This window comes from Lolium perenne, chromosome 5 (assembly GCF_019359855.2).
Source record: "Lolium perenne isolate Kyuss_39 chromosome 5, Kyuss_2.0, whole genome shotgun sequence".
NCBI classification, from domain to species: domain Eukaryota; kingdom Viridiplantae; phylum Streptophyta; class Magnoliopsida; order Poales; family Poaceae; genus Lolium; species Lolium perenne.
In genome coordinates, this window is record NC_067248.2 from 159,476,933 (window position 1) to 159,496,788 (window position 19,856).

The following is a 19,856-nucleotide window of genomic DNA, read 5'->3' on the forward strand; positions in this document are numbered from 1 at the left end:
TTTTCTGTGACTTGGCCTGACTTATTTCTAGTGATTTTGAGAATTTTTCTTAGGGCATCTCCAGCGGCGCGACCCATTTTAGCGTCCGCGCGCGTCCGTTTGCGTCGACCCTTTTGGTGGAAATCGACCGCGCGTCCGTTTGCGTCGGGGGTGGCTCCAGCGGCACGACGCATTTTTTAGGACGAATCCTTTTTTTTTAACATGAAACATAGTTTACATACTTAAAAAATAAACCTAAAACGCCTACTACTCCTCGCCGCTGTGCTGCTCCTCGTCGCTGTCGAGCACAATGAACTCCGGTACGACCCAAGGCCAGTTGGCATCCGGGGGAGCGTACGCCGGACGCGCTGCCGGTGCTCGAGGTTGAGGAGGCTGCGGCTGTGGCGGCGGTGGAGGGCCCGATCGCGGGCCGTGGCGGCGGTGGAGGCGCCCGATCTGCGGCCGTGGCGGTGGTGGAGGCGCCCGAACTGCGGCCGTGGCGGCGGTTGAGGCGCCTGAACTGCGGGCCGTGGCGGCGGTGGCGGAGGCGCCGCCGACTCTGAGAGCGCCCGTCGAAGTGCTTCATCCGCCGACGAGCCCGGCGGCATGACGGCGGTGGCGTAGCGGGGGCAGCGGCGGGCGCACAGCGCGTCGTGCTCGGAGACGAGGACGGCGACCTTCGCCATCTCGTCGTCCGTCATGTTCTCCGGAACTCGGTTCCGGCCCTCCGCCAAGGCTCGCGCCATTCGTGGAAGACGACAGCGACGTAGTCGTCGCTGTCGTCCTTCGCCTCCTCGCTATGGTACGCGAGCGCCTCGACGTAGTCGTCATCGTCGTCGTACACAACGTAGGCTTCGTCGTCATCGTCGGCGTCGTTGTGCTGCGTGTGCTGACGTCGCGTCCGCGCCTGCTGACGACGTGTCGGCGCCTGCTCACGACGAGCCGGCGGTGCAGGGCCGAAGGGGTAATCCCTGTCGCCCATGAAGCCTGCCCTTCGTCTCCTGTCCGTCTCCGTGGAGAGGTACGTACGCCAAAGCTCGGAGTCGATGGCGTACGCCGGATCGTCGCGGAGGTCCGCCGGCGAATACCGCCTCTGCGCCGGATCTCCGCGGTCCGATCGAGCTCGCGCAGTCTTGGAGGGATAGGCACCCGGCGGCTGAGCCGCCGAGCCGCCACCACCGACAGTGCACGCCGGACCAGGCGTCGTCGCACGGCATCCATTTGCCGTGCATGAGCCTCCCCACCGAGACGGGGAGCGGGATCTTCTTGATGCCGCTGCCGGAGGCCTCGAAGTCATTCTTCTTCCCCATGGCGCTGCGGCGGTGGTGGTGGTTGTGGAGGTGTGGGCGAAGGAGCGACGCGGCCGGTGGACTTTTATGGGCGGGCGCGCGCGGGATACGATGCCATTGAAGGCGCCGCAGAAGCCCAGCCGCCGCCCGCCAGTGCGCGCGCGAAACGACCGGCCCGCGCCATTGATGGCGAAGGCTGCGGCGCAGACGCGAAGCGGCCGACCGCTGAATCTATGGTGAAGGCTGCGGCGCAGACGCGGAAGCGCTGACCGCCTGAATCGATGCCCTCGATGCAGACTCGCTGCCAGGCGGGCCCGGTGGGGAAGCGAGCGGACACTTTGCGCGTCCGCCGAGCGTCCGCCGAGACGCAAACCTGGCGCATATTTGGGCCAGGTTTGCGTCTCCGCGGACAGCCCGATCACTTTGCGTCGCCCCGCTGGAACAGGCCCCAGACGTATTTCCGGTCACGGCGGACACAAACGGTCGCTCAGCGTCCGTTTGCGTCGCGCCGCTGGAGATGCCCTTACGCGGTAATATGAATTGTTATTGATTGTATGTTTGCGCATTTTTTAAATAATATGAATTATTTTATAATATGGCCAGCTACCGATCGGTAGGCCTGTTATAAATGCGACAAATAAACAACAAAGAACGATAAGAAAAATGTAGCGGAGACACAAGATTTTAACGTAAAAAACCCTCCAACACAAAGGGAAAAAATCACGGACGCTAGCCAGCAAAAGTTCACTTTATCAGGAGGTGTTTACAAACACCATGGGTTATCTTATAATCTGATAAACCCTAGCCGGCGGTTTACAAGATATACATATAGGCGACAGGCATCGCTCCGCTCGTCAGAAATTAGCCTCCCTTTCGTATGAATTTGGATCACAATATAACAAACTTCACCTTGAGATAAATTCCACCTTGTAGCATGAATCTCAACAATCTCCTGAACAACAAAGAAAAACATTTATTAGCGCTAATAGATACTTAGGTTAAACAGTTATATCAACCAGGTCACTCAAACTTGGCAACAGGAATTGGCTTCGTCATCATATCAACATATCAACAAGGATTATCTTGCATACCTTGTGCAACAATGTCGTGAACATAATAGTACTTGACATTAAATGTGCTTTGTCCTCTCATGAAACATTTGATCTTTAGTAATGGATATGGCACTTTGACTGTCACAAAACAAGTTAATGCAAGAATCATCTTCATAAAGCTCAATATACAAAAATTTCAATCAACCCGACTCTTTGCAAGCTTCAGCAATAGCCACATATACTGCTTCGGTTGTAGATTGAGCAGCAACAGGTCGTAACGTTGCCTTCTAACTCACAGCGCATCCACCAACAGTGAACATATAACCTGTGAGGGACCTTCTCCTATCCAAGTCGGTAGCAAAATCTAAATCCACATAGCCAGCGAGTCCCTCACTGTTCTTGCCAAACTTCAAGCAAACTTTGGATGTGCCACGAAGGTACCTGAAAATCCACTAACTAGCTTTACAATGTTCTTTACTAGGATTGGCCATGTATCGACTGACCAAACTCATAATCAAGGCGAGAACAAACCATGGCATACATCAAAGAACCAACAGTACTAGAATATGGAACTCGTGACATGTACTCAATATCTCCATCGGTAGTAGGACATTGCAATGCTGATAATTTAAAGTGAGGACCAATAGGTGTACTAACATGCTTTGCATCATGGATATTAAAACGTTGAAGGACTTTCTTAATGTTATTTTGCTAACTAAAAAATAAAACATTAGATTTTCTTTCTCTTGTAATTTTCATAACTAGTATATTCTTAGCAGCACCAAGATCCTTCATATCAAATTCACTACTTAATTACTAGATTTAGATGTGCGCCTTGGCGCACGACCCCGTAGAATAGGTGACAATTTACACATTGTGTAACGTGGCTAAATGATTTTCAAAACAAAGTCAATAGGATGAAATTAGGATAAACAAAATACACAAAATCACGACATAGTAGCAAACGCGCTTATGTACAGCCATATAAATAGAAGAATATGTTACAACTGGTTTCAAGACCCGTCATCAAAAATGCATCAAGTATTTATACAAATCGATGATAATAGTCAGAAAATAAGTCTATCAGTCCATAGGCCACCCAACCTTTCACATAGTCAATCGCTGGGTAAAGTATTTTGGGTATTGTATCATTTAGAATATACTAATCACATGAAAAATATAATGTACCTCTAATCCTTTTTAGCCAAGCAATAATATAAATCACTGTCAAGCGGCAGCCACGTCTAACATAATTACTTCTGAACTCATCATGAGAGAGGGTCCAACAGTGTAAAGTGCGAGATATGTTGTTCGATAAGAGCTACTCAAAATGTTTACAATGGTGCGGAAATAGCATAACAATACATCAAGAGAGGAGCTGATTTCGGAACTTGGAACCCATTGAAAATAGTCCATGTCTGCACACATCAGAGAGGATTCAAATTAAAAGGTTGTAGTCCAATGAAAGACACAAAGAAAGTATGAACCATTCTACAGATATTCAACGTTTTTAGTTTGGAAGTGAAATGGTCTAAAAGAATCTTATCTTACCACCTGAAGCGACACAACTAAATATTGTTCTCCATGAAATACAGTTCAATTTGCTACCAAATTGTAGTTTCATCTATTTCATATTTTTTGATGTCTTTGTGGATGCAAGATCTAAATAGCTAGCCCTCATGAGATGTGTTACTCTCAACTTACTTCAGCTGGTGGTATACTGACAAGTTGATACCTTTAACAAGGAGAGCATCTCAGTGGTAGATTAAAAAAGACCAATCTTTGACCACACTACAGAGCTCAATTTTGACATAACTTCCATTTGCTTTTAAAAAGATGGCTTCTCCAAAAAATAATATACATGATTTTCATGTGTAGCTATTACAACCCCAAATATATTTTGTGACCGATAATTAAAATATGATGGATATATCGGAGCAGCAAAGCATGCAGTGTCAAAACAAAAGAACTACCTTGGAGCTTGAACGACAATGAAACTATCGATTCCTATTTCCATGGCATAACCAGATGGAAGGCAAAGAATAATCTTTCTGACACGGCTAGTAGGAAATGCCAAGCTACTGTGTGATAAGGTAATTTTAGGCAGATCTATGGAAGCATAAAATATTTTAGTTAATTAATTTCAGAGTAATGAGTGGTATATTAAAGCACCATTTTCCAAGTAGGTAAGGAATCAGAAGTCACCCAAGATACCGAAAGTGGATTGGCCACGCTGTAATTAATTCAATGGCTAGCTCGGCTAGCTCCTCCTACGTAATACTCTTTGGTAATGGTTCAGGCATCAAGCAAGGAGGACCATTCTAGTATGAACAAAAAGCATGATGACAATACGAAGGAAAAAAGTCAGATCATTATTAGATCGGCGCATGGGTAAGAGCCGATGTAAGCTGTATCCTAGGATCGGCAGGGATTTGATCAAAACGGCCAGGATTACTATCCCTAGCGCATGTGCTAAGCGCCGCATTGTACATGCCCTTAGTACCTGCAGATAGAACCGGAGACTCGAGTTAAAATGAACAGAAATCATAGCCATGTTTTCATATATATGTATCTACCAAACAAAGTGAAACCAAGCAATACGGCAAATTTCCCAAAGTGAGGTATATACTGTGTAATGACCAACGATGGTGCATCCAAAGAGCCTTTTAGAGCTAATAAAAATTCTTCTTTTATGCAAGGATAAAAGGGGGAGTAGAAAAATCAAGTACAAAGTTATTTCTTCCGGACTAAGAAGATAGACAGGGTTGTAGAGAATCAAGTACGATGAATTATTTTTCTGGAATAAGAAAATAAAATACTACAAAAATAAATGCTTCAAACCTAACCAAAGATAAAATGATGCATCTATCTATATGCAAAGATAAAATGATGAATCTATTTATATGGATTATTTATTTAAATAAACGCTTCAAGTCTTTAGCAATTTTTAATGCTTCTTGCAAACCATGATAATCTGTAAATTTTCTCACCGATTTTACAGTCTGATCCTTCAGTGACTAAGAAGGAACTCTGAGTTAATGTTGGTGAAAATGGTTGCTATAATACTTTCTATCTTTCTTATCCATAGATTATTCTAGGAACAGGAATACTGAACTTTGCATGAACAGACAAAGAGAAGCAACATGACATACCTCATTTAAAACTCGGGTGAACATATATGGCCGAACACAATGCCACGTGAGGCGGTGCAGGGCCAAGGAAAGACTTAAATGCCATATAGAAAAGAGTACAAATTGTGTAAACAAAAGCACTGCTCACTAAAAACTACGCACAAACTAAATGTTGTAGCTCACTCTATTAACAAAAAAAGTTATTGGAAAGAGGGACATGGGTCTACTTTGAGCCACTGGACAAAGTAGGCTAAAATGTAAATATATGTGGAACCAAAGTAACTACAAAGCAAGTTGAATTTTAGTCAGCCAAATTATATTCATAAATAGCCGCTCTATCTTTCTATGGTCATCTCCCTTGAGTTCACACACTAAATAAGAAATGAATGTGTTATTTTTGCAACTCACACGTATCATTTGCTAGCAAAATTGTAAAGCCAAATTTTCTAGGAACTAAGAACCTATTGAGGAACGGCTTATATTAACTAATTGCGGAGCTGCTTCTTACAACCAAACCAGACCATAGGTATGATAGTACATAAACACACCTGAACGACAACCTATCTTTTATCAAGCACTTGCTCATGACTGACTTCTTTTTTTCGAAAGACCAAAAACAAACTAACATGGGGAGGAACCCCTATTATTAAGATAGGTGGTGAGTCTCTGAACCCTGGCTGCCTAGACATTTTGCTAGACAGGAAGCTATGTGTACAGAAAAATATACAGACTATGTAAAATATGACAGTACAAAAATAGCAATTTACAACAGAGTTACATGTATTTAGTGGACATCCCAGGTTGATGGCAGAACTACTCGGAGGATTGTAAACTCTATCTTTTCAATGAAATGAAATTGCGTTTTCAAGAAAAAAATAGCAATTTCACTCAGTGGCAAAAGCCACATGTTTTTCATTTTAGACATGTAAAATGGGGATTTTAATTTTTATAAACTTAAAAGGCTTGGTGCAGCCAAGAAGACGATCCAAAGAAACTACTGTAAGTAGTCACAAAAATGCAAGACTGGCTATTCTAATGAACTATCAGAAAGCTAACTAAATTATATTAATACACAGTAGGAAACTGTGCTAGCAGTAAGATGGAAAATAACAGTAAGATGGAAAATAACATCTAAAAGAAAGATACATCTTTTTACTTTATCATTTAAGACTATGTCAATTATATCTGGGAGTACCTAAACTTGTTTGCATACCTTGAGAAGAACCTTTCTAGTCCCAATATCAAACCTGCATTAGTATTTTCAATTCCAGTTGCAAATTGACCAAAAGCTCCAGCATTGCACGTGTGAAAATCAGTACCAAGGAGAACATATACAAGTATTAGAGCAGGTTAAGACAATACTGCTAAACCACTAAACCACAAGCGGTCAGTAGAATACCTCGTCTAGTCAGCAGCGGGCCTTCTTGAGCGGGCACAATCTGGCAAACACCTCTCTATTGTGAATTTTCCTACAACATAAGTGTAATCTTTTGAGTACACAAATATTATTTTAAATAAATAAAATCTAAAATGGTCCCACATTAAAAAAAAATGAATGGGACTAATCAATAAGGCATACTCCAAAATGGATGAGGTCTTTGATGGCATAAACATACCTAATCTTCCACTCGTTGCAGAAGTCCCCAGTTATCGGTTCGCCCGCTCGTCGCTGGTGAAGATGAGTGGCCGGGGATGATGATGATCTTCTCACGGTTCCACACCTTGTGTGTCAAACCTGAGTTCCTTATTCTATAAATTTATAGTATCAGTAAAACAAAAGGTAGTGTTGAACCTTCTCAAGGGCATCTTCAATGGCTTCATCACTGAGCTTTTAAATGCAGCTTTTCTTCAAAATGTTGTCACAGAAGCCATCAAAGAATTCTTTAAGTGGTTGAACAAAGAGAAGTTTGAGAATGAGACACCAATTTTGATTATTAAAGGCAAAATGACATATGACTGTATCAACCAACAGACCTTTTGGAAGAGTGTATGACCCTGAAAACAATCTATGTAGATTCAACATGCTCGTCGCCTAAGAATTGCTTCTAAAAAGTCCAAAAGAATGCTCGTCACCGAAAATGCTATCAGAAGACCTCCTCTGAGCCAGAGACTGTAGCTAGCAGGACTTAATACACATGTTATATTTTCTGCATTCCTATGAATTAGTAAATATGTAGACACGTTTCAATAAATATGGATGCAAATAAAGAACCAAGATCAGAAAGAATATATGTTGGATGATTCCCTTCTATTTTTTAAATATCACAAATATAAGGGAGACATGTTAAAGTTTAGGAAAGAAATGGTTCACGAGAAAAGGGATCAATAGTTTACAAATTAAGGTTTTGCATGAGGACCTATATTTACCCGATCTCTTGACAAACTTACATACAGAGAAACAAAGCATATTACAGGAGACACCATAATGGACAATGTTCATGCAACAGGAAATTATCAATTCATATCACATAGGAGTATGTCGTAAGAGGTTACTGATGGTACATGAAATTATAATGTTCTTACTTGAATATTTATTACTCAGTAATATGAACCAATATCAAAAGAAAATTTAACGGTAACTGAAGAACTAATACCTTAAAATCAAGTTGAAAACAAGCAGCCAAAATGAGATAAATAGCTACCAAACAGAGCACCTTCTCTTGAACATAAACATCCAAGTTATCACATTATGCGTACTTTCATGAACTAATAACGATATAGATTTTCTATTCAATCATCCCTATTTGGGATGACCATGTAATTATAATTTTCCATCATATTTCCTCAATCGCCCTAACTCTACTTATTTCTGAGATTGGTCGTTACATACGCATACCATAATTGTATCGGTAAACAATATGAACAAAAAAAGGACAGGTACATTATCCTACTGTCACACCATCTCTATTGCTTGGGAATTGGTGTCATGTTCAGCCAAATAATCATCGAGACTGAAATCTGCACATTTCAAAACACAGCAAAGTTGCGAAAGAAAAATACAACCTTGAAAAGTTCTCTATGCATAACAAATGAAAATTGTGAGGCGAGGACGATGGCGTGGATGGGTTGTCAATGGACTACCTGGAAAAAATGAACGTGAGAAAATCAAAGGAACTTTACACGAAGGTGCTTGTGCAGCTAACCATACAGATACAGTCCTACATAACCTGGGCTTTACATAAGCGAAGGTTTGGCAAACAGTGATACTTTATTTATGAATATTTAAATCAATGATTTTGTTGTTGCTAAATGCACATAGTAATAGTACTTGACTTGAGAAATTTCCTGGACCTGGGTATAATGTACATCGAATTGTATTGTTTCAAAAGTAGTACAACTACTACAGCTATGCAGTTGCATAATCTCTTCTCTGAAGTAATATGGTTCAACTCATTTCTAAACTCTACACTTAACTCAAATAACCATTAAGAAAAGCAATTAACCACAAAGCAACACATATGTTCTAAGTTATTAGGAATATTTCACTTTTCGATGTCCACTTGCAAGTTCTAATGAAAAAAAGCATGTCAGACATATGAACCTGCTAGTGCAGAATGCATTTGATACAACTTCTTTTCTTACTGTGCTTGCTCGATCCAGCAAGAAAAAGAAGCATACGCAATAGTAAAAGTAAAGGGAGATGTTATCCTTTTACAGAACAAGTGTTTTGATTCCTAAAAACACATTAGGAAACTTAAGAAAAAGGTCATATTTTGGTCAGATTCAGATCTGTATTTTGTAACAAGCTACAAGTAACAACAACTCGTTCAAGAAATCCATCAGGATAAGCGATAGAATTTTTGCTGCTCAAAAGTATGGTAACATCAATTCATCAAAATGGAGTACTACATTTAGTCTGCTCACCACCAAAACAACAAAACATATTTTGAGGAAAGTCAATGTTGCAAAATTAAACCTGTGTGGATAGCTTAACCGAGTGTTGCCCTCATGATTTTAGAGAAAGGCCCTCACATCTTGTAGCATTGGTGCTACAGCAGTACCACGAGATGCAGGTCCAAGGCGGTAATCTCCAGGAAGACAATGACCTGCAATTTTTTTTGGAAGAAACGGTGAGGTAATGAAGAGATCGAAAAGAAACAAAAAAGGTCAGAGACCCAAAACGCTTCCAGATAGGAAGAAGAGTAAAATACCAAGAAGAAAAAATCTCAGAGGGAGAGAGATGTAATAAGGAGCAAAACAAATCGAATCTGCAGGGGTCAACCAGAAGCACACCTCAACCAATCCATGGCAAAGGAGCTCCATGGCTGCAAAAAATCAAAGGGGAAGAATGAGAAGCACATCAAAACCTACCAGAAGGCACCACCTCCTGCTCTCGATTTCATGGCGTGGACTCAGGAATCTGCTGCCCCCACAAACCCTAGCTCAAGATTTCGCAAGAGGGAAGAAAACTCGTGCTCCATCGTGTTCACCGGCGCGGCCAGCGCACCGCTGAGGACGGCCACGCCCGACGCCCACCTCCATGCCTCGCCGGAGCCGACGAACTCTGTAGAAAGCGCGGCCATGCTAGAGCCGAGCTGCAGCACCAGCTTGCCTACCATGAGGATCTCGCTCTCATCCTTGGCCTTGATGACCCGGAGAGGGAGGACGCGAGGGACGGCAGCTCACCGGAGATGAAATGGAGGAAGGGGATTGCTGGAGAGGAGAGAAGTGACCAGATTGGGAGAGGAGGAGAACGAGGGGATGGGGAGGAGCACCCACGCACGGGGATTAGGGATACCCGCACGATACAGCGGTGGCCGCAGTCGCCGGCGGCGAGAAGCAGGGGCGAAGAGGAGGTTGGCGGCCAGCCAAACGAGCAGCGGTGGCGGCGGCCGAGGAGGAGGGGATTGGGGGAGGAGACGGGTGCCCTTTTCCCTCTGCTCGCAGGCACGCACGACGCGAGAGGCTGGGCCGAGAGGGCTTTACAGGACCCATGGATAAAAAGTGGGTCTGCGGGAGGGCCTCAGCGCCCTGGACGAACGACCGGCCGAGATCGCGCCACGTCACCTCGATCGAACGGCCAAAAATCCAAACGCCTGTGAGAGCTCCATGGGGGTGCAGCAATCATACCGTGGGATGCTTTCAAAGTGGTGATCTCTTTCTTGCTCTTGGCAGCAATCAACATATCATCAACATATAACAGTAAGTATATAGGTGATCCATTAAAAAACTTGATGTAAACACAGTTATCATACTGAAATCTCTTAAAATCATGTGCAAGCATAAATGAATTAAACCTTTTGTACCACTATCTTGGGGACTGTTTCAGACTATAAAGGGACCTCTTCAACTTGCAAACAAGATTCTCCTTACCAGGCACAAAAAAACCTTCAGGCTGGTCCATGTATATCTTCTCCTCAAGTTCCCATGCAGAAAAGAAGTTTTCATATCTAACTGCTCAAGCTCAAGATCATGAATAGTCACAATACCAAAGAATGCAGGAATACAACTATACTTCACAACCGGAGAGAATACATCATTATAATCAATACATGAAATTTGGCTGAAACCTTTTGCTACTAACCTTTCCTTAAACCTCAGAGGCTCATTAGGAGACAAACATTTCTTTCTTTTAAATATCCACTTATAGCAGACAACCTTATTTTGTTTAGGCAAGCGCATAACATCCCATATGTCATTCTTGTCAAGCGATTGCATCTCCTCTTTAATAACAAAAATCCACTTCTCGCGGTCAACGGATACAACGGCCTCAACATATGTAGCAGGTTCAATATCATGCTCCATCTGTTCAGCACAATTCAAAGCATAATGTACAAGATTACACTCTTCAATTAAACGAGGACGTGAACCTTTGTTATGCCTCGGTCTATCAGCATAAATGGAATTATTTGTTTGCTGCAAAACAGGTGGTGAGTGTTAAACAACATTGTTCTCCGCAACATCATTTTTTTCTCCTTCACGTGCTCCACCTGCATGCTAGTCCTCTGTTGCTCATCATCAGAAACATCAGAAAAATCAATAGCATCAGAAATATTTGTAGATGAACTCTTATAAAACATGACATCCTCATTAAAGAAAACATTCCTGCTATGCAAAACTTTCTTAGTTTCAGGATTCCATAACTTATATGCCTTAACTCCTAAACCATAACCAAGAAAAACACACTTTACAGCCCTGGGCTCTAGCTTTCCATTATCAACATGTGCATAAGAATTGCAACCGAAAACTCTCAACTGTGAATAATCAGCAGGTGAACCAGACCATACCTCAATAGGAGTTTTCTTATCAAACGGAATGCAAGGTGACCTGTTTATCAAGTAACAAGCGGTGGAGGCTGCTTCAGCCCAAAAACGTCTATGCATACCAGCATTGGACAACATGTCGCGAGCCTTGGAGATGATGGTTCTGTTCATCCTCTCCGACACACCCTTCTGTTGAGGAGTGTATGTGATGGTTTGGTGCCTGACAATGCCTTCATCGCTACAGTGATCATTAAAAATAATAGAGCAAAACTCCATGCCATTGTTAGTACGAAGCAATTTAACTTTATTTTTAGTTTGCTTCTCTACCATAACTTTCCACTTTTAAAAGGATCAAACACATCAGATTTATGTTTCAGAAAGAAATGCCACACTTTTCTGGAGTAACCATCAATGATAGTAAGCATGTAGTTTGCACCACCAAGAGAAGTCTTGCGGGAAGGTCCCCACCCATTAACATGCACATAATCTAAAATCCCTTTAGTGGTATGAACAGAAGCACTGAATTTAACTTTTTTATGCTTACCAAAAATGCAGTGCTCACAGAACTCAAACTTACTCAAATTGCAGCCATCTAGTAGGTCTCTCTTGTGTAATGATGCCATGCCATGTTCACTCATATGTCCAAGTCGTATATGCCACAGATTAGTTTTACCAGGTTCATCAGGAATAACAACACAAAACAATACCACACAAAGTTCTACCTATGAGAACATATAATTTTGCAGAATTCATATCTTCAATCATTTGAGCGAGAGAACCTTTTGATACCTTCAGAACTTCGTGAGAACCGGAGTGTTTGTACCCATCAACATCAAGGGTACTGAGAGAAATCAGATTTCTGGCCATGCCAGGTATGTGCCTCACATCTGTCAGTGTGTGTGTGTCATGCCATCATGCATCTTGATCTGAACGGAGCCAACGCCCATGATCTCACGTGAGTTGTTATCTCACATACGCACAACATCTCCACTCTACACAAACTCATAAGAATGGAACCAGTCTTTGTTACAACAAATATGAAACGAACATGCAGAATCAAGGATCCACTCATCATTATCAGAAACACAACCAGCAAACACTACTAGGCAATCACCATCAGAATTATCACTAGAAACAACAACAGGCTTACCATCACCATCCGATTTGTTTTTTGGTTGGTAAGTACCGTTTCTTTTCTCATTGTTCTGCAACTTCCAACAATCATCAATAGCTTGGTTAGTTTTCTTACAATACTTGCAGAACTTACTATCTCGTCCCTTGGACTTTGAGCGACCTCTGTCGGTCTTGCCCTTATCTCTATTGCAATTGTTGTAGTTGTTGTTTCTGTGCTTTGTCCTTCCTCGGACCTGTAGTGCTTCTGCCTTAGATGACGAACCATCTGCATGTACCATAGACTTCATCTTTTCCCTCCGCTAGAGGGCCTCATAAACTTCGGCAAGGGTTAGTTCATCACGGCTATATAATAAGGTGTCTCGAAAATTCGCGAAAGAATTAGGCAATGAGACTAACAATAGAAGAGCGAGATCCTCATCTTCATACTTTACCTCCATGGACAGCAAATCAGAAACGATCTCTCTAAAGATCGATAGGTGAGTCATCATTGACGCACCTTCTTGCAACTTGTGCAAGAACAACTCTATCTTAAAATGCATCTTACTAGTTAGATCTTTGGGCATGCAGATCGATTCCAGTTTCAACCACAGCGCTGCTGTAGTTTTCTCAGCTAGCACTTCCTGCAAGATGTTATTAGATAGATGAAGCTGAATTAAAGACAAAGTCATGCGGTCTTTCTGCTTTTCATCGTCGATCTAGGTCTTGGCATCTTTCTTGACAAATCCATCAAGAGCTTCATCCAGATCAGAACTTTGGGCGAGGACTGCCCTCGTCTTCACTTGCCACAGAGAAAACCTTGTGGTATAATCCAACTGCGGTAGATCGAACTTGAAGGAAGACATGTCGCAAATCCTAGATTGAAACACGGGCTCTGATACCACTTGTTATAAACGTGACAAGAAAATAACAAAGAACGATGAGGAAAACGCAGCGGAGACAAAAGATTTTAACGTGGAAAACCCCTCCAACAAAAGGGGGAAAAAACCACGGGCGCCAGCCAGTAAAACTTCACTATATCGGGAGGTGTTTACAAACACCGTGGGTTATCTTATAATCTGATAAACCCTAACTGGCAGCTTACAAGATGTATATATAGGCGGTGGCAACGCTTTGGCCCAAGCCTACCAGTGACGGGCCTCGCTCCGCTCGTCAGAACTTATCCTCCCTTTAGAATGAATTTGGATCACAATATAACAAGGCCGGTAGCTGACCAGGTGTGTTGTAGACCGATGAGCTATGGTTGGCCGCAGTACACCGACTGAACCTACGCATTGTGCTGGCTCGAAATTAAAAAAGATTGTTACACTGCAGCGATTGGACAAGACTCACTCAAGAGAGGGCCCCTGACGTGTATGTGTGTGCACTGCGACCAAGCGAGGCAGTGCAGATGTTATTGTCCTTGCATGGCTTGTGTGTGTGTGGGGGGGGGGGGCAATTTGATGTTGTTGAGCTTGCATGATGCGCTTGCGTGCAGGTAGGCTAAGCATATGCACTATTGGTGTGGCTCACATGGTGTAGATGTAATTGGGTGGGCGATTTGATGTTGTTGGGCTTGCATGTTGCACTTACGTGCAGGTAGGCTGAGAATATGCACTATTGGCATGGCTCACATGGTGTAGATGCGATTGGGCGCGCCTTGCTATTGTGGCTTGATAACCCACAAGTATAGGGGATCGCAACAGTCTTCGAGGGAAGTAAAACCTAAATTTATTGATTCGACACAAGGGAAGTCAAAGAATACTTATAAGCCTTAACAACGGAGTTGTCAATTCAGCTGCACCTGGAAAAGCGCTAGTAACATGGGTGATGTGAAAGCAGCAGTAATATGAAAGCAATGACAATAGTAACACAACAGAAGTAGCAGTCACTACAAGCAAATTTGCCATGGCCGACGAAGTTGAAGTCACACCGTGGTTGCTGCTGCACCATGGCCGACGATTTTTGGTCTCTCCGTTGTGCATGTCAAAACTTTTTTTTCTCGTTTTTGAGGCCACCTAGCCCAACGAAAACGTCCAAAACGTCGCGTATGGTGGCCTGGGACGTGGTGCATCACAAATTCTCGGGTTCGCCAGCCGAGTCAACGCAAATCCGCACCGCCCAGGAATGTAGGGCCCAGATGGCATCCTCTCTAGCATTGTTTTTTTTTCTCGATCGTGCCATCTCGTTCAACGCTCTCAGATCGAGCCGTTTACGATGCAGGATCATGGGTCCCGCATGTCATCCTCTATGAACGAAAATTCTTTCTTTTTTTGGATTTTTTGACCCCCTGATTTCTGGCTACTTCCTTTTTCTTTTGATCCCATGCCGCCTTGGAAACGTTAAGACCGCTGCTGCTAAATGGGACCCGCATGTCATCCTCTATGTGCAATCAACTTTCTTTTTTTTGGAGTTTTTTTTGGCACCTCATATTTGGTCACTTGCCTTTTTCTTTCGTTCCCGTGACGCCTGTCAAATGGAGATACCGCTGCTGCTAAATGGGATCCGCATGTCATCCTCTATGTGCAATCAAGTTTCTTTTCTTGGAATTTTTTTGGCACCTCATAATTGGTCACTTGCTTTTTTCTTTCGATCCCGTGCCGCCTCTCAAACGGTGATACCGCTGCTGCTAAATGAGACCCGCATGTCATCCTCTATGTACAATCAAGTTTCTTTTCTTGAATTATTTTTGGCTCCTGATATTTGGTCACTTGCTTTTTTCTTTCGATCTCATGCCACGTTTGAAACGTTGAGGAACCTGCTAGCTCATGGGACCCGCATGTCATCCTCTATGTATTATAAAAGTTCATTTTCTTGGTTTTTTTTCACCCTCTGATTTTTGGCTATTGCCTTTTTCTTTTGATCCCCTGCCGCCTTTGAAACGTTGAGGACTCTGCTGGCTCATAGGTCCCACAAGTCAGCCTGTATGAACGATAAAACTTTCCTTTCTTGGAGTTTTTTTACCCCCTAATTTCTGGCTACTTTTTCTTTTGATCTCAAGCCGCATTTGAAACGTTGGGACCGCTGCTGCAAAATGGGACCCGCATGTCATCCTCTATTTACAATAAAAAAAATTGGATTATTTTACCCTCTGATTTTTGGTCACTTGCCTTTTTCTTTCGATCTCTTTCTAGTAACGAAGGTACCTGATAATTTAGTTGAAACACACAAGCTCTTGCAAGAGGTCCCTGTATTTGAAGTACAAGAGGATATGTGGCTGCAGGAATATCGGTTGTATCTATCATAGCGATGTCCTCATCATCCTACCCTTCTTGAATTGACGTCGTCCTAGACGTAGTCTCATCTTTTTCACCAAAATGTGCCATCAAATTGGAGGTAATGATGTCCTCATCACAGACCCATGTATTTTCGGATTATGTATTATAGGGGATTTTAAGAGGCCATATAAGTGGAGGAATGCCCATTTAGGTGTGTTTTTGGCTAACCCTAGCTGGTTGAACGAAAACCCCTTCTGTAGTCGTCAATAGAACTCGGATTTTGATTAGACTAAAAGTTAGCCAATTGCTGCAACTCTCGTGTACTTCTTTTGAGGGCAACGCCCAGAACAAGACCGACTATTCGTAATCCAACCTTTATCAATAAAGTTTTCATCTATATCCGCAATATCTTGATTGCATTATTAGTTCTTACTTGTTCTCGATTTCAGGTAGGAATTAAGACCCTCGCTGGCCAGGCTGATCGTGCACCCGCAAGATCAGTAACTCCCGGAGATTGTCCTAGCGATTGCATTGGCGCACGAGCTTTGCACGTGTAGTCAAATTGTCAAGCACGAACTCCACCAACAAATCGATCTATCTTCATCTCATCGAAAGATCGGATACCTTTGCCCTATCAGTCTGGCCCGTTAAATAAGGTGACACAGCACCAAAAATAACTCTTGGACGGATTTTATGATGGGGAAACTTATAGAATTCGTCCAAGCATCGTTGTTTTATTATGGTGGCTTCAATGTTCTAAAATCCTCACTTGCAACGCCATCCTGGATCCTCGCAGGCCTATTGCCATCTCCATGCACGTTCCTAATCCAATGCTTGACATCCATGCTAGATCCACTCCTAAATAATATAAATATATTTGATTTAGGCAGCATCATATTCTCATATATATTTAGAAGGATTCCTAGTAACGAATGTACCTGATAATTTAGTTGAAACACACAAGCTCTTGCGAGAGGTCCTTGTATTTGAAGTACAAGAGGATATGTGGCTGCAGGAATATCAGTTGTATCTATCATAGCGATGTCCTCATCATCCTCCTCTTCTTGAATTGACGTCGTTCTCAACGTAGTCTCATATTTTTCACCAAAATATGCCTTCAAATCGGAGGTAATGATGTCCTCATCACTCGGTGCATGAAATTTACCATCTCGTGTTATTTGCTTCGGCCGAGAAGTCATATGAACAAATCTTTTCCATATTGGTTAACATCTTGTTACTAGAACATTCCTAATGCCTCCTATTCCTAGACACTCATACTTCTCCAGTACTTACGTGGTTCCATTTATCTGCTATATATGCTTTGACCCTAAGCAACATATGTTTGAGAACACGAGTTACACGGGAAAGTCAATATAGACTACATGAGGAAGAGTGGTGAAAAGAAGAGATCACAAGAGGTAGACACATGTGTAGATAAAAACGACAGGTGAGGTGAGGCCATATATTTATCGACTTACAACAGTGGTTGATTCCAGCCTCCCGGAGACATTCCAGCACGTGAGTTTTTTTTTGAGAGAGAATATTGCCCTTTATTCATTCGAAAGCATCCATACACAGAGCTTGCCTAATACAATCTGGAGCATCATAGGATACAACACGTGAAACAGCAAACTCACAGGACCTAGCTAGAATGTGTGCAGCAACATTCAACGAACGCCTGACATGGCGAAAAGACACATAAGAGAAGCTAGTAGTCAAACGCTTGATATCAGCCACCACAACACCCACTTCAGACCTGTCATTAGTTGATGAATTGATTCGTTGTATCAGCGATAGACAGTCTGAAGCAAGCATCATAGATGTGAGGCCTTCGTCACAGGCGAGAGACACGGCACAACGTAGTGCCCAGCTTTCAGCAATTTCTGGTGAGACGGCACCCTTGAGTGGCTCAGTGCAAACAACCAAGCAATCACCAGTGTGATTTCGGATGAGGATGCCCACTCCCACCTTGCGGGACTTTGAGAAGATAGTTGCGTCCACATTAATTAGGACTAAACCAGGCGGCGGCGGAGACCATCTTACCGGTGAACATGATGGTGTCTCACAACTATGCCCAGTAACAGACTTAAACGTATGCAGCAAAACGAAATCAACATAAGCATGGATTTTGAAGGCAACACGGTGTGGATGGATATTACCTTCATCATTCCTGACCGCATTCCTTGCCTCCCAAATGTGCCATATAGTGATTGCCAAGAAAATGGACTGTTCTGGTGAGGCCCTATCAATGAAATCAAAAAGGCACTACTTCGGCGATTGGAAATTCCCACGATCCAGATGGATGTCAAACCGCTTTATGACCTGCGTCCATATCTCGGAAGCTAATTGACAGAACAACAGGCAATGTTGAATGCTCTCATCTCTACCACAATGCACACACGCATAATTTGCATGGATATTCCGATGGCGTAACTGAATGCCTGATGGCAAGCAATCATGTGCGAACCTCCAGAGCACTATGTTCATCTTTTTGGGAGCCTTAATTTTTTTTTTTTGACCAAACACTAGTAGGAGAGGCTCCTACTGTGGTACTCTATTAAAAGCCAAAATATTTACATCATCTCGGGTGCATACACCCACTTTTACAACAAAGATCTATGAAAGTCTATCTATAAAAAAAGAGATTGTGTTTTTCAGGTTTTGGTTAACCCTGAACCTTAATAGCTGTAGATCTGCAATGACTCTTGCCTTCCAGGATTCTCTTGAGGTTGCTATTCCTTTGAAAATAAGATTATTTCTTTCTTTCCAGATCCCCCAAGCTCCAATTGTTAAAATCTCAAAAAATAATCTCTCCTGGAAAGTTGATTTAGCTTGACATAACATGTCAAACCTGCCCTGATTTAAACTCCATGAGATATTTAATCTCGACCAACAGTAGGTACTGAAGGGGTAGTGAAAAAATAAATGTTCTAACGTTTCCTCCTCCTCTGAATTACATAAAACACATGAGAATATATTAGCGATATTTAAGTGCCTTCTCTTCAACATATTCCTTGTATTAAGTCTGTCCAAAAGCAAGAGCCAGGCAAACACTTTCAACTTTGGCCATAGTTTGGATTTCCATATCCAAGAGAAAGGAGTTGGGGATCAATTAATCTGTGAACAAACTTGTAGTATTTTCTGGAAGAATATTTGTCCCCCCATTTGAAAGTCCAAACATCATTTTCCTGCTGTATTACATTCAGATTTTGAATTGTTTCCTGTAATTGCTGATATTGAATAAATGCTTCTGGGGATAAAGGTAAATGGAAAATATCGACTTTGGGAGCCTTAATTGCCCAGATTGCCTTCCAATATTTCTCTTCAATTTCCAAATTTGATGGTAGGCCACGCCTAGCCATACTTTGTGTTGAAAAGAAATCCAAAGATCGAGCCAGATTGTATGCCGAACGTATGGTATACTATCCAAAGCGAGTGTGCGGCCAATACACAAAATCATCTCCAGCGTGGCGACTAATTTGGGTTTGTAAAATGAGTTGTGCAGTCTCTTCCGGAAAGAAAGCTCTAACATTTTCGTTCATTCCAATGACCGTGTCCATCCATGAGACAACATACCTTTGCATTATGTGGAATTGGAGAGAGAGTTTGCAGCAGATGTGGTGGCCGTTCAGGAATCCAAGGATATGTCATGATATTAACTTTTTGGCCATTTGCAATTCCCCACCGAATCCCAGCCTTAACAAGCTCCCGACCAAAGAGAATACTTCTCCAAGTATAGGATGAGGATCTAGGCTTGGGTGCATCCCAGAAATCGCAATGAGGAAAATAGCGTCCTTTGAGAACACGAGCACAAAGGGAATTTGGCTCAGTAAGTAACCTCCAACTTTGCTTACCAAGCATAGCTTGGTTGAAG

At 42.6% G+C, this 19,856-nt stretch overlaps 1 long non-coding RNA gene across 4 annotated transcripts; it reads right to left on the minus strand.

Annotated features, from left to right (window-relative positions):
- Window positions 1-1,989: 1,989 nt before the first annotated feature.
- LOC127300369 (uncharacterized) lies at window positions 1,990-10,344 on the minus strand. Of its 4 annotated transcripts, XR_007851131.2 has the most exons (5): window positions 9,763-10,344; window positions 7,068-9,497; window positions 3,509-6,920; window positions 2,360-2,761; window positions 1,990-2,220 (listed from the first exon to the last, which is right to left on the minus strand). It is a non-coding gene; the product is annotated as an uncharacterized lncRNA (long non-coding RNA). The 4 variants fall into 4 exon arrangements; XR_007851132.2 differs by lacking the exons at window positions 1,990-2,220; window positions 2,360-2,761 and having other exon boundaries at window positions 3,385-6,920; window positions 7,068-8,532; window positions 9,368-9,497; XR_007851133.2 differs by lacking the exons at window positions 1,990-2,220; window positions 2,360-2,761 and having other exon boundaries at window positions 3,385-6,920; window positions 7,068-7,332; window positions 7,426-9,497.
- Window positions 10,345-19,856: the final 9,512 nt, after the last annotated feature.